Source organism: Anas acuta, chromosome W (assembly GCF_963932015.1).
Source record: "Anas acuta chromosome W, bAnaAcu1.1, whole genome shotgun sequence".
In the NCBI taxonomy this organism is placed as follows: domain Eukaryota; kingdom Metazoa; phylum Chordata; class Aves; order Anseriformes; family Anatidae; genus Anas; species Anas acuta.
Genome location: NC_089016.1, coordinates 21,524,856 through 21,539,532, shown reverse-complemented (window position 1 = coordinate 21,539,532; position 14,677 = coordinate 21,524,856). Strand labels below are relative to the sequence as shown.

Here is a 14,677-nt window from a genome sequence, read left to right as displayed (position 1 = left end):
CATAGCATTCTACCAGCTACTAGGAAGAAACACCCTCATCATCAATCTCTAAACAGCAATTACTAAAGTTAAATTTTCCACAGATTTCTCCTTCTTGTGCTAGTAAATAATCCAAGGCTAAGCGATTTTGATACAAAGCAGTTCTCATCTTGGTATTTTGCTTTGCAATTAATCCAAGTGCATCTCCGGTTTTACTTACAACTATTTCTATTACAGCTTGTAACCTAATTATTCTATTAAATACATACATTGGGGTCCTATAGCCCCAGGATCTGTCTTCTGCCCACGTAGCTGGATCATAATAGGCAAACGCCTTCAATCAAGGGGTTGGGCCTGCTTTCAGGGTCGATTCAGGCTTGTGTTACCGTTCAGCCTGTCAGGGTGATCCAGCTCCTGGAAAACGAATCACAATTTTATATAGGTTTAAAAAAAAGGTTCTTATGTTATTTTCTTGGGACAACCTGCCCTTAGTGTGGGAGAAGTCCGGTCGAGGCCCTCTCACTTGGCAGTCAATACCCATAGGGGTTGCCTCCCTCGGTAGACCATACACACCGCAGTGGAGGGTCCTGCGTCTGTATCTTGCCTTCTCCCTTTCATCCCTTCAGGCTTTTCCCCTTTATCTGGTGCCCTTAATTCATGAAGAGACTCGTTGCCAGAATATTAGTTCTTCTTTAGCTTGAGTTTCAGTTTCCCAGGAGCGGACTCAACCCTCCAAGTTTCAGTAGTCCTTTCATTCTGGATGCGGTTCTCACTTTCTGCGGTTCCCCTTTCTGCGGTTCTCACAGCTGTTTCAGTGGTAAGTAAAACAAGGTACAGTCCCTCCCCTTGGGGGTTCAGTGATTCTTCCCTCCAGGTTTATTTATTAAGACCTTGTCTCCTGGTTGTATCTTATGAATAACAAATCCTAAAGGTGGTTTTTGAGCCATCATTCCAATTTCTCTTAGCTCTTGTAATCTCCTTCCAATAGTAATTATATATTTCTGGATGCTACGATCCTCAACTACATTGTTCCCTAGAGGCATCCCTTGAGAATAAGGCATATCATATAACATTTCATATGGTGATAATCCAGTCTCACTGTGTGGTTCAGTTCTTATGTTTAAAAGTGCCAATGGTAAGCATTTCGTTCAGGGCATTTGTGTCTCAATCATTAATTTAGCCAATTGTTGTTTTATTGTTTGATTCATTCTTTCTACTTTCCCTGAGCTTTGTGGGTGCCACGGAGTATGGTATTCCCACTGAATACCTAATGATTGACATAATAATTTTATTATTTTAGAAGTAAAGTGTGTGCCCTGATCAGAATCAATGTACTGGATTATCCCATATCTAGGTATCAGGTGTTCTAATAGATTTTTTACCACCATTTGTGGTGTAGCTTGTGCTACGGGATAAGCTTCTACCCACTGTGTTAAATGATCTACTATTACCAATAGATATTTTATCCTCTCTACTTTGGGCAATTCAGTGAAACCAACTTGTACTTTCTCAAAAGGCCTGTAAGCTGTTTTGTTTTGTTTCTCCCTCCCGTGGCTGCTTGTTGAAACACTTTCTTATTTATCTTCTGATAAGTTAAGCAATGGTTATATAATTTGCTTTGCTATTTAAAAAAAAAAAACAAAAACAAAAAACTATGAAACCAAATTGTTTTAGTAAATGATCACTTAACACCTTTGTACCCCAATGTGTTTGTGCATGCAAACGTCCCAATATTTGCTTCGCATCAGCTTTTGGCAATATCTCTCGCCTGTCTGGCAGTGTCCATTTTCCTTGTTCTAATTTAGCCTCTATTTTCTCCATTTTCGTTTGTTTATTTTGTTTTGTTTTCCACTGCATTTCATAGTCGGTCCAAAAATTCCATAGGGGTTTCTTTTGGATTTTGTTGGAACAGATTCTCCATTCCCAATTTAACCAGATTTTGGTATTTACCGTTCATTATTTCTGGGATGACTATAGTCTCAGTGTAGGGTCGGTCAGGGGAATGCAATCGTCAACAGTTCCCTGAGCGGTCCCATTGGCAATCTGAGCTCACTCATAAACTCAGGTTGTTTTAAGGGTTAACTGCTTTTCTGTTTCCATGACAACTCTCTCAGACCCATCATGGTCCCTCTGCCCCAAAGGGCTCACACCCGTGATTTTGAAATCTCAGCCTCCTGTTGAGGCAGAACTATTAACATTCCTACATCCTCTTCCCCTGCTCATTCAACTTCAAACAGCTCTGTTAAATACTGCATGCCACACCTTTAACACCTTCAACAACCCTTTCAACCCTTCCTTTATCTTTCTCCAGCCTGTACTTTTCTCATGCCAACACCAAAGGCTAAGTCAGGGGCCAACTTAATTCCATACCTTTTCCCTCTAAGATGCTGAAACAACATATCAGTACAATACATTTCATCCCATTTTCCTTCTCTCATAAAAAACAACATTAATTGCAAGATAGTGTTATAGTCGATTGATCCATAAAGTGGCCATTCACTTTATATAGTGGCCACCGTTGATTGCAATACTTAGTGAAAGTCCTCTTGCTTTCTGTGCCCCCAGTTCTAACAATATCCTTCGAATGTGACAATATGCACCCAAGGAGGATTTCTTTAAAACGTCTTTGTTTTGGATATTACCCATTTCCTTGATTTCCCATTCCCTTTTATTTATTTATTTATTAATATTCCTTACTAGTTACTGTCCTTTGTTTCAATTTCCACGCAAACCTTTTTACTGCGGGTTTTTGCTATCTTTTCCTAATCTTCTTCTCCAATGTCCCAATTCTCTGGAATTAAACTCTTCTTCCCACATACAAACTTTACTATTTCAAATTATTAACGAGCCCCGTTTCAATCATAAATCCACGGAACTTCAGGAAAAGTTCAGCCTTCACTCAGCCTTCAGTCTTCTAGACAAACATTACCACCTTTTCCACAAAAATTTACATTTCAACAGGACCGAATTTCAAGCCGAATTTTTCTCATGGACTTTGTTAGTAAGCCTACACAAAACAAGGAATCACTCCTGTGTATCTGTCAATATGGGGGTTTAAAAGGTATTGATGCCTAAATAAATTTGCTCCCCCTCTTCTTACCAAATTCCCAGGGCTCAAGCCCGAACCACCAAAGAAATGACTCTCTCAGTTCTGCTTTGATAATCAGTCAGTCCCCTTCCCCCCCCCCCCCCCCCCCCCCCCCGCCAGTACTTGGGAAACTGACCAAACACCACAGCAAATACACCAACACTTCTCAACTGTTAGTTACTTAGATAATGCTCCCGCCTTTTTCTTGTCACACTCAAAGCATTTAAGAGCAAAAATAGGCTCACAAGATACACTGCCAGGCCCATATATTAGGCACCACCACTCAAAACTTGGATGAAACAGCACTTCTTTTCAGTCTGTCACGCACTTCGTTCGTCTCTGCCCACTCCCCTCGTGGAGAATACGGAACCGCGGATCGGAACTCTGCACTCGCTTTGCAGCGATGCTGCGTCTCACTCCCACAGCACAATCATGCAATCACACAAAGAGGCCTCTAGCACATCTCATTCATACCACAAGAATATAATTTAGAATGGTACCCAACCAAACAAGTATTGTCTCTGACTGTGTTCTTCGTGGAGTGACTTATTCCACTTTGTTTCAAACCCTTACACTTACACAAATATTTTCAACACAAAATACCTGGACATTTAAGAATAACACATACAATTATTAACACTCCAGTTAGTATCCCTCCAGCAGCTGAAAACATACCGTTTGTCCGCAGCTTCAGGAGATCTTTGTCAGCTCCTGCAGTGAGCGGCTGAGAGTGGAGTCCCCTCTGAGCAAAACACTCAGGGTGCACCTAGGGGCATCCGCTCCGCAGCCGATCCCGCAGCCGAGCAGTGTCTCCTGCCTGGCTCACCAAAATGACTCACAGAAAGCTGACTCCACAATCAGTAAGATTGTAAATTAGGTATGTTTACTCAGTTCTGGGCGGCACGGGGGGGGTAGTCCCCCTAAAGTCATGCACGCCTAACGTGGCAGCTTGCTCTGGTTATATCTAGTAAAGAGTTACATATACATGAAGTTTCCCAACACTCCTATACATATGCATAACCTGTCCCTTTGTGAACAGTCCTCCTTATCTCAGACCCCTTGATTAAAGTCCGAACCATGAGGTTGTTTTGATCTGGTTCTCGGGGTCTGAGAGGCTCCTGTTATCTGGAGGTCTAAGCGCAGCACAGGCACACTACATCACAAATATAGCACATATTCATTCTTAATCAATTGCTCTCTAATTTCTAATTCCAATGTTTCAGCTGCAGCAGACTTGCTCTCTTCCGGATCCACGGGTATTCTACTATTAACATTAATGTTCAAAGCCTGACAGACCCCATCCTCCGTGGACCCAAATATCAACCAAAATACATGGGGTCTTAAGGGTTCTTTTGGTCATTCTATCATATAATACTGGACCATTTTTAATTTACTCTTTCATTTTCTGGGGCCCCTATTGTTCCAATTTCTAATCATTATTCCTAATGGACTTTCTGGTAATTTGCTCCCTTTCTTCTGGTCCTTGGTCATCAATTCTGTCTGACCCATCTAGAAATTTTACTATGGCAATTCCCACAGCCCTTGGTTACCTTAGTAAGAGTGTCTTGCAGGAGGTTTAGGACCTTCCTTCACTGGCCAAGTCCCTCACGGGAGATTGTAACCATGGTTAGAAGACCTCCATCTGACACGAATCAGATGAACATATCTCACAATAGCATTCTACCAGCTATTAGGAAGAAAATTAACTCTGTCCTAACTGAAACCAGGACACCATGATATGGACCCATATTTGGAGCAGTTCTTGAGGAGGTGCTGCCTGTGGGAAGCCCGTGAAGGATCAGTTTTGGAAGGACTGTATCTCATGGAAGGGACCCCACATTGGAGCAAGGTAAGAGAGTGACTGTGAAGGAGTGGCAGAAACAAAGTTCTTTAGGCTGACTGCAACCCCCATTCCCCAATTCCACTGCGCCACCTGGGGGGAGGAGGTAGTGAGAGAGGGAGTTAGGAGAATACAGTAACTCACTAACCTTTTAGCAAAGAATTTACTAACTTTTAGAAAAGGGGGAACTGAGAGAGGGAGTTAGGGGCAAGTAGAGATAGAGTGCTGACAGCATGAAGAAATTAATTAAAGCAAGAAGCCTTGGGCCCCTTTACCAAGATCAGTCTCCTAATAAGAGTGTGAGCCTATCTTAAGAAACTGGTAGAAACTGGTCCTGCGGATGGACAAGAGCCAAGGAGCAACTGAGTATGCGTGTTACATATGGAGTGGTAATTAGCGTCGGGAAAATGGTTGATATTAATAAAGAAGGGGGAGATTTGGGAATGTGGCCATGGGGGTTGGAAAGCCCCGTGGTTGAGATAACATTAGACTCTTAATGACAAGGCCATCAGGAATGTAAAAGAGTTTAGAGGGAACAAAGAAGGGTGATTCAGGAGACTCCATGAAGTCTCTTGGCTTGCTTGTTCTCCAGCCTGCTTGTTCTCCAGCTGTTAAGGCATGGAAGTTTCCGGGTGTTTGCTCTTGCTGTTATTTGCAAAGTTGTTTGACCAATGAAAAGTTGTTTTTGAAAAGGACTGCTGTGGGGAGAAGGGTATAAGAGGGGAGCCTGCCCTCAAGAGAAAAAGGGCAACGTGATGTGATGAAGTTATGTCATCAATAAAGAAGCAGAAAGAAGGAATGAAAAGGAACAGGCTAGCAGAACGGAGACCACGACGGGAACAGGCATGTTGATCACCTCATGAAGATAGGTTCTGCCAGACTCAGCAAATTGCTCAAAGAAGCTCGTACAGAAAGTCACTGGAAATAGGCGCACCGGAGATGGAAAGAAGCTTAAGCTGAGAGAAGCGGACCTACGCACACAACCGCCCCTCACTGGTAAGCAGTTGTGCATTATGGAGAATCATACATCCTTAGGAACAAAGACTGTCCTGGTAACCTTACAGCTTATTCTCCTTATTAACGATCAGACGGTTTATGGTCCTGAAATATGGGACCAAACTGAGGTCAAGGTGTGGGACTCTGCAACTAAAAATGACAAGGTTGCAGTGAGATTGCTTGGCATCTGGCGAGCAATCTCTGAGGCCTTAAAGAGCCTTGTGGGACCACAGTCAGAAACGTGTGGTTTGCCAGATAGTGAGGGAGCTGCGGGCTCCTTTACTGATCCGACTGCTGCGCCATGGGCCCCTCTGCTGCTACAGCCATCTCAGGCCTTTGCTGTTGCGCCCCCTGCTGACCTGGACATGCCATTTGACCCAGGCCTATTGGCCTTGAAAAGGAGATGGATATGCTTTTCTTCGATCTGGGAAGAACGGGATACATAAGGCCCAAAGACCGAGTTGCTTGACAACTTAAAGCAAGGCATATTGTTCAAATATTGAATATTATCCAGGAACATTTGTACATTCAGGACTGCCTCCATCAAGAAAGAAAGAAGGGTGATTGTTGTGGGAGACTCTATCCTTAGGGGAACAGAGGGCCTGATTAAGGAGGTATTGGGGAGGCATTGGGGAGGCAAGGGCAATCCCCAGACATGGACTGTATATCTCGAAACAAGATACTGGAACTCATGATAAGGAAGCGGCAGACGGACAGAGAAACAAACGTAAGGACTATAAATCTCAAAACTGGACATTGGAATTCATTATAAAGATACAACAAACGGAAGAATTGGCAACAACCAGCTCTCACAATTAAGAAACGTGCCAATTCAGCAGATTCCTGACCAAAGGTGAAAAGTACACTGTGAGGAAGACTCGGGGTCTTCCTCCCCAAGACCCCTGCCCATGTCCCAAAGACCCCTGCCCACAATTCTTGGGAGGCTCTACGCAGGCGCAAGGTGCCAAAAGGCTAATTAGCATGAGAAGCGAGGGAAGGCGGGGATAGGTAATGCATATGTATAGGCGCTTGTAGAATATTGATAGATTGATTGTATAAATTCAAGACTGCTTTCCGCTTTGGGTATGCACGATAGGTGGAGAGATCCCCCGTGCATCCAGCGCTGCAATAAAGAATATACCACTTAAAGGAATTTCGGCTTCGATCTTTGAATCAATCTGGCACCCCAGATGGGACTACCTCTCTGCCGGTCCGCAGGACCCGCTGGGGACAGGACTCCCTAGGGTACCCCCGGGATTTCCCGGAGGGACTCCTCGACTCACCGGATCACTGCGGAGGCAGACAAGGACCCCATCATTGTAAGTGAGTATATTCTTTATTCTGGTTTGGTTTTCTGGTAGACCGGTCATCTGGGACTGTCCAGTAAGTCGGAAGGTGATCTTCTGCGAGGCAGTGTTTGGTATATACTTTGTGGTTAGCACCATAAGTATATGTTTGGGGACCTTAAGGAAGGAGCTCGCTTTAAGGTCCATCTGGAATTGTGTTGTCTATTTCGGTTTTCTGACCCATGGAGTATGATATTTAACTCTGGTTATTGTTACTGTGATTTTGGCTATTTTTCTGGTGGTAATAGTAGGTTCGTGGCATTGTTATAAGAAAGATATCGTTACGGTGTTACACAGTTCGGTTTTCTGACTTATCGCATGTGGAATTTGACTCTGACTATTGTTATTGTGATTTTAGCAATATTGCTGGTAATAGTAGCTTTGTGACATCGCTACTGAAAGATATTGCGTGCCTGTAATTTTGTGAGTGATACGTTTTTGTGATACGCTTTTGTAAGTAACACGTGTATTCTGAAAGTGTGAACTGGAAAATGGGGGGGCGAGTAAGCAGTGAAATTCCTAAGAAAAGTGCGTTAGGATGTGTTTTGAGTCACTGGAAGGATATTGGAGGATCTGCCGGTGGAAGTGTGAACAGGAAAACATTGATAAAATATTGTAATCAATGGTGGCCGCTTTATAAGCTGGAATGTGGAGAAAAGTGGCCCCTAAATGGAACTTTAAACTCTAATGTTTTGCTACAGTTAATGTTGGTTTTGAGAAGGAGAATAGGATGAAATGTTGTATACTGATGTTGTTTCAGCATCTTGGTGGGAAAAGGTACGGAATTAAGTTGGCCCCTGACTGAGCCTTTGATGTTGGCATTAGAGAAGTACAGGCTGGAGAAAGATAAAGGAAGTGTTAAAAGGGTTGTTGAAAGTGTTAAAGGTGTTTGAAGTTGAATGAGCAGGGAAAGAGGATGTAGGAATGTTAATAGTTCTGCCTCTGCTCTAGGCAGAGATCTTAAAATCATGGGTGTTAGCCCTTTGGGGCAAAGGGATCATGATGGGTCCGGGAGAGAGTTGTTATGGAAACAGAAAAACAGTTAACTCTTAAAACAACCTGAGTTCATGTGCGAGCTCAGATTACCGATGGGACCGCTCAGGGAACTGTGGACAACTGCATTCCCCTGACCGACCCCACTGAGACCCTAATCATCCCTAAAATTATGAACGGCTAAGTAAATACTAAAATCTGGATGAATTGGGAATTGAGAATATGCTTCCAACAAGGTCTAAAAGAAACCCCTATGGAATTTTTGGACCAACTCTGAAATGTAATGAAAATAAATAAATAAATAAATAAAACAAAACGGTTTGGACCTGGCTTCGGAGGACAAATTGACTAGCCTTTTTCTAGGGTAATCATTGGTCCCTGATTTCAACAGGAATAACGGGGACCTGGGGAATCTACCCTAGCGGATCCTCCACTGATTATAATGAAGCTAGGGGAGGAATGGAAGTGAAATTTCTTATTGATATGGGGCAACGTATTCAGTTCTAAATCAAGCATTAATGCCTTCACAGAATTATTATGTTAGGGTAAAAGGTGTGTTGTGGTTTAACCCGGCTGGCAGCTAAACACCACGCAGCCGTTCGCTCACCCTCCCCCTCCCTCTCTGGGACGGGGGAGAGAAATGGAAAGTGAAGCCCGTGAGTTGAGATAAAGACAGTTTAATAAGACAAAATAATAATAATAATAATAGTAATAATACAATGATGATAATAGTACCACTACTAATAATGTGTACAAACAAGCGATGCACAATGCAATTGCTCACCACCCGCTGACCAATGCCCAGCCTAACCCCGAGCAGTCCGGCCCCCTCCCCCGGCTAGCCACCCCTAGATATTGTTTAGCATGACGTCAGATGGGATGGAATACCCCTTTGGCTAGTTTGGGTCACCTGTCCTGGGTCTGTCCCTTCCCAGCTCTTACTGCACCCCCAGCCTGCCCGTTGGCAGGACAGAGCAAGAAGCTGAGATGTCCTTGGCTTGGTATAAGCACTGCTTTGCAACAATTAAAACATCAGGGTGTTATCAACACTCTTCTCATCCTAAGCCAAAACGTAGCATTCTACGAGCTACTAGGAAAAAAATTAACTCTATTCTAACTGAAACCAGGACAAGGTGTAACCGAAAAGGCTTATTTTTGTGAACCTTTGAAGTACAAGTTAGGGAAACAATGGGGCATACACAGATTTTTATATACGCCTAACTCCTCATGGGCACTCTTAGGTAGAGATTTATTAGAGCAATTAGGAGCAGAAATTGTCGTTGAAAAAGGGAAAATGAAATTAAGAATAGGGGAAGAACAACTAATAAATGTGTTAAGCTTGGCACTAATACAAACTGACCCTAAAAATGAAATACCCTTAGAGATCATAAATCAAGTATATCCAGGAGTTTGGGCCACTGAAGTTCCTGGAAGAGCTAAAAATGTGACCCTAATAATTATTAAATTAAAGCCAGGAGAAAAACCTGTTAAGGTTAAGCAATATCCTTTGAGGATAGAAGATAGGAAAGGAATTAAAGAGATAATTGATAGATTTATACAGTATGGATTATTGATTGAATGCGAATCAGAATACAATACACCCATATTGCCAATTAAAAAGGCAGATGGGAAAAGATATAGGCTAGTTCAGGATCTGAGGGCCATAAATAAGATCACTGAGGATATACATCCAGTAGTGGCAAACCCTTATACTTTGCTGACTAAATTAAGGAATAGTCAAGTCTGGTTTACCGTACTGGATTTAAAAGACGCCTTCTTCTGCCTAGGCTTAGCCACAGAAAGCCAAAACCTATTTGCCTTTGAATGGGAAAATCCCAATTCAGGCAGAAAGACGCAGCTTACGTGGACATTACTACCTCAAGGATTCAAGAATAGCCCCACTATTTTTGGAAACCAATTAGCAAGGGAACTCGAAACATGGATGCCTCCGGACACTGAAGGTGCTTTGTTACTATATGTAGATGATCTCTTAATAGCTACCGAGACTAAAGGGAGCTGTATTCAATGGACTATAAGTTTTCTTAATTTTCTGGGTTTAAAATGGTCTCTTGACAGAAAGTCCAGCTGTCTCAACAAAGTGTGACCTATCTGGGATTTGAAATTTCGGGAGGACAACGAGAACTAGGAACTGAACATAAGGAAGTCATTTGCCAGACTCCAGAACCTCAAACGGTAAAGGAGCTACAAACCTTTTTAGGAATGACAGGTTGGTGTCGCCTTTGGATTTATAATTATGGACGATTGGTAAAGCCTCTATGTAAATTGATAAAGATTAACCAGTCAAAGTTAGTCTGGACTGGAGAAGCACAAAAAGTCTTTAAACAACTTAAACAAGAATTGATGATTTTAAAATATCAAGCAATATTAGTAGAACAAGATGATGTGGGAATTGTGGTCATTAACATCGTAAATCCAGCTTCTTTCCTTAGTGGAACTCTGGATCAACCCATAACCCATGATTGTATAGAAACAATGGAGACTGTGTATTCTAATCGACCCGATCTTAAGGAAGAACTTTTAGAAGATGCTGACGAATCTTGGTATACTGATGGAAGCAGCTTTGTGAAACAAGGACAACGTAAGGCAGGGTACGCCATTACAACCACTCAACAGGTAATCAAGTCCAAACCATTACCCCTGGGACGTCCACCCAGAAAGCAGAGACAATTGCTCTTATGCAGCACTGGAACTAGCAGCAGGAAGGAAAATAAATATTTGGACAGATTCTAAATATACATTCGGCATGGTACATGCTCATGGAGCAATTTGGAAAGAAGAAATTTTAAAATTGTTAGAGGCTGTAAAACAACCAGAAAAGGTAGCTATCATGCATTGTCAGGGACACCAAAAGGGGAACACCGATTTTGAAATTGGAAATCGATTGGCAAAGGCTAAGCGGGCAGCTGAAATAACTGAGGTGAAGGCATTGTCTTTGATACCAGACGGTAAAATCCAAACTATATCCAAATTATACAAAAGAAGACTTAAAATTAATTGAAGATTTGAAAGGTAAAATGAAACCAGATAGACGAGTATATTTAAAAGATAACCACATAATAATACCCTCTAATTTGACATGGCTCATAGTTCTTACAGAACACAATAAAACACATTGGGGAGCTGGCACACTGCATAAGAGCCTGAGTCAGACATTAGTGGAACAAAATTTATATACAACAATAAAACAAGTAACTCAACAATGTAGCATTTGCTTACAAAATAACCCCAATACCAAGAATAGAATAAAATTTGGAATAATCAGTAAAGGAAATTATTCGGGGCAACTGTGGCAAATTGATTTTTCAGAACTCCCTAGAAAAGGGGGGTATTGTTATTTACTGGTTCTGACTGACATGATTTCAGGAAGGCCTGAAGCCTTTCCCTGTTGAACAAACAAAGCAAGAAGAAGTGGTTAAAGTCTTGTTAAATGAAATAATACCATGCTTTGGGATTCTAGTAGCAATGTCTTCTGATAGAGTTTCACATTTTTGTGTGCAAGTGGTACAACAGATAAGTAAGATTCTAAAGATATTCTAAAGACAACTGCATACTCTTTATAGACCGCAGGCAAGTGGACAGGTAGAAAAAATGAAACATTTAATTAAACAACAAATAGCTAAAATCGGACAAGAATCTAATTTGTCATGACCTCAATCCCTCCCTTTAGCATTACTCAGAATTAGAGTTAAACCTAGAGTAAAAGAGAATTTGAGCCCCTTTGAAATTTTATATGGAAGGCCATATCAATTTCTATTTAGTGGGGAGGATCTAACGCAGCTGGGATCAGAATATTTATATACTTATATAACTGAACTTCAAAAACAATTAAATAAAGTACATAAATTTGTGTTAGGGACCAGAGCTAGAGGGTTGGATCAACCAATCCACCCCTTTAAGCCTGGGGACTATGTATATATAAAGACTTTTTCAGGACAACCCCTAGAGGAAAAACGGAAGGAAAGTGGACGGGACCATACCAGGTATTACTGACAACACACACCGCCATTAAGATTAAGGAGCAAGCAGCTTGGATCCACGATTCAAGGGTGAAGAAGGCCCTGGCGAGGATATGGACCACCACTCCAATTGGACCAACAAAATTATGGTTTTCCAGATCCTAATGATTGCAGGGGTGTGGTTCTCAGATTCGGGGTGGGCAGTTTGGGATGAGGACTTACACCTGTCCCTGATACAAACAATTTCTCAAGTAATTAATAAGACAAACTGTTGGGTATGCACCCATCTGCCACAGCATGGGAATAAGGGTGTATCGTTAATCAGGATTCCCTTGCCTGCAAACTTACCTTGGACTAATTTGTGGGAAAACACATCTTGGGGTCGAAAATATGAAGAAGTTTTGGAACTAGAAGTGAGTAGCTTTGTGCCGTTGGAATCTTACTATGTATGTGTACAAAGGTGTAACCCACCTAGGGGTATGGGAAAACAGGATTGTATAAATACGGATACTACTTATGTGGGAAATCAGACATCTTGTAATCGAACAATTGATATTAGTACGACTAGCGGCTGGGCAAATTCAACCAGCTGGCCGGTTCCAGAAGGAAAAGGGTGGTATTGGCTATGCAATGATACAGCCCGTAAGGTCTTGCCCGAGAATTGGAAGGGAACTTGCACTCTTGGAGCAGTAGTCCCCAATTTGACCATACATGATGTAGCGCCTCGAGGTTATTTGAGAAATCATATCCGGAGAATTAGACGAAAAATTAACAATCCATTGATAGAGAGACACACCGCTTTTCATAGTTTTGTTCGATGTTTTATCCCATGGTTAGGAGTGAGTGAATTGGAAAAGGCGATAGTTAATATTTCTGCAATTATAGAGAAGTTAAAAAACAAAACTCTGGATGCTATAAAGGCTCAACAAGAAGAGATATCTAGTTTATCACAGGTAGTATTACAAAATCGGATGGCCCTAGACTTGTTACTGGCCGCTCAAGGGGGAGTCTGTACAGTAATAAATACAAGTTGTTGTATGTATGTAGATCAGAGTGGAAGGATCTCTACCGACATGGAAGAAATATGGAAGCAAACAAGGGTCCTACATGAGATCAGTAAAGATGATCTTTCATGGAGTTTTAGTGAAATATGGAATAAGTTAACCTCCTGGTTGCCCAATTTCCAATGGTTGAAACAAGTGTTCATTGCTCTATAACATTAGTAGTGTTAGGAATATTTGTGTGCATGTTGTTTAGATGCCTGCTTTGTTTTGTTACTGTAAATAATGAAAGTATCTGATGCAAAAGAATTTGCATGGGAAAAGAAAAAGGGGGGATTGATTAAGGAGGTATTGGGGAGGCATTGGGGAGGCAAGGGCAATCCCCAGACATGGACTGTATATCTCGAAACAAGACACTGGAACTCATGATAAGGAAGCGGCAGACGGACAGAGAAACAAATGTAAGGAGTATAAATCTCAAAATTGGACATTGGAATTCATTATAAAGATACAACAAACGGAAGAATTGGCAACAACCAGCTCTCGCAATTAAGAAACGTGCCAATTCAGCAGATTCCTGACCAAAGGTGAAAAGTACACTGTGAGGAAGACTCGGGGTCTTCCTCCCAAAGACCCCTGCCCACGTCCCAAAGACCCCTGCCCACAATTCTTGGGAGGCTCTACGCAGGCGCAAGGTGCCAAAAGGCTAATTAGCATGAGAAGCGAGGGAAGGCGGGGATAGGTAATGCATATGTATAGGCGCTTGTAGAATATTGATAGATTGATTGTATAAATTCAAGACTGCTTTCCGCTTTGGGTATGCATGATAGGTGGAGAGATCCCCCGTGCATCCAGCGCTGCAATAAAGAATATACCACTTAAAGGAATTTCGGCTTCGATCTTTGAATCAGGCCCTATTTGTCAGCCTGACCGTACCCGTAGGGAAGTCTGCTGCCTTCCTGGGGCCAGGGTCAGGGACGTTGCCAGGAAGCTTCCCAACCTGGTACGCCCCTCTGATTATTATCCTCTTCTGATAGTCCAGGCGGGCAGTGACGACATTGAAGACAGAAGCCTGAAGGCAATCAAAAGAGACTTTAGGGGGCTGGGACGGTTAGTGGACGGAGCGGGAGTGCAGATAGTGTTTTCGTCCATCCCTACGTTGACAGGGAGGGGTACGGAGAGGACAAGGAAAGCCCACCTGTTAAACACGTGGCTCCGGGGCTGGTGCCAATGCAGAAATCTTGGGTTTTTCGACCATGGGGCAGTTTATTCAGCACCTGGTCTGATGGCCGTAGACGGGTCCCTATCCTTTAGGGGAAAAAGGATCCTTGGCCAGGAGCTGGCGGGGCTCATTGAGAGGGCTTTAAACTAGGTAAGAAGGGGGATGGGGGTGAAGTAAGGATTGTTGGAGCTGTGCCAGGGGGAACAATGGCTAGGCCAGGGAAATAAGGTAATGG

The 14,677-nt window shown here is 42.5% G+C and overlaps 3 long non-coding RNA genes across 6 annotated transcripts in view; 2 read left to right on the top strand and 1 right to left on the bottom strand.

Annotated features, from left to right (window-relative positions):
• The window catches only part of LOC137847047 (uncharacterized), a 98,700-nt gene that overhangs the window by 51,317 nt on the left and 32,706 nt on the right, over positions 1-14,677 (top strand). For 2 of the 4 annotated variants that reach the window (XR_011090749.1, XR_011090746.1), the window contains one exon: positions 4,795-5,903. This is a non-coding gene — a long non-coding RNA (uncharacterized lncRNA). The remainder of the gene's footprint in view (positions 1-4,794; positions 5,904-14,677) is intronic. The other 2 variants (XR_011090748.1, XR_011090747.1) reach the window with 2 other exon arrangements.
• LOC137847058 (uncharacterized) lies at positions 6,511-14,107 on the top strand. Its single transcript, XR_011090762.1, has 2 exons — positions 6,511-7,226; positions 12,185-14,107. It is a non-coding gene; the product is annotated as an uncharacterized lncRNA (long non-coding RNA).
• LOC137847051 (uncharacterized) overlaps positions 11,209-14,677 on the bottom strand; it is a 750,318-nt gene continuing 746,849 nt past the window's right edge. The window contains exon 2 of the long non-coding RNA XR_011090755.1: positions 11,209-11,343. This is a non-coding gene — a long non-coding RNA (uncharacterized lncRNA). The remainder of the gene's footprint in view (positions 11,344-14,677) is intronic.